A 935-nucleotide genomic window follows, 5' to 3' on the forward strand; every position below is an offset into this window, starting at 1 on the left:
CAAACCTATCTGTGCACACTGCTGCCTCGGTGTCAAGACATTCCTGTTGAAAACAGATCCCCTTGGGTTGTATTTGCCGTCAGTTGCAACTGAAAGATCTAAATGATAGTCCTGGACTTGGCTCCATGCCTGGTGCAAAGAAATGTGCGATATGTGAATGAACAAACCAGCAGCGGGGTCTCAGGGCTTCTCCAGGCCCACCCATTCTCTCTGAGGACCTCAAGTGAAGCAGCAGGTTCTGTGCTTTCTGGGTGATGGTCTTCTTAGAACAGCCCATTGGAATCAAGGTTCTTTAGAGCACAGAAATTCAACTATAAGAAGCTAGTCACTTGTAGGTCGTGACAGAAGGAGTCTTGGGGAAGATTTGTTGCTCAGTGAGATTTTGAGTGCCTGAAGTTCTCTTAACAAGATTCCTTTGGCTTATGGGTCTGAGAACTATTAAGAATTCTGTGTGAATAGATTTCTGTATTTGCTTGTATGAGTTTAAAGAAACTCTGAAAATATATATAAGACGCTGATAAAGGTGGTTAACTGTAGAGTGCTGGGATGGGGACCAGCCCAGGGGAGGGCCAGCAGGTACAGGAATGAGAATTTTTTTTTAAATTTAAGATTTATTTGTTTGAAAGAAAGAGAGTGAGTACACGCACATGTTTCCATCTGCTGGTTTACTTCCCAAATGGTCTCAAAGGCTCAGAATTCTTACCCTATTTGAATTCTGAGCCATCTGAGAGTGGTGTCTTCACAAACATTAAACTATAAAAAAGATACACCCTGAGAGTACAGAACCACTGAGAGCCATTATCAGCTCTTCTCAGCTGGGAGGACATTTATTCATTAGCTCATTTTCCAAGTGGGATGCCTGGTTTCAGTGGGGGTGCGGTGGGAGTGTGGTGTGGTGGTGGTGGTGGTGGTGGGGGAAGTGATGTGCTGCAAAG

Source organism: Oryctolagus cuniculus, chromosome 6, assembly GCF_964237555.1.
Source record: "Oryctolagus cuniculus chromosome 6, mOryCun1.1, whole genome shotgun sequence".
Classification (NCBI taxonomy): Eukaryota; Metazoa; Chordata; class Mammalia; order Lagomorpha; family Leporidae; genus Oryctolagus; species Oryctolagus cuniculus.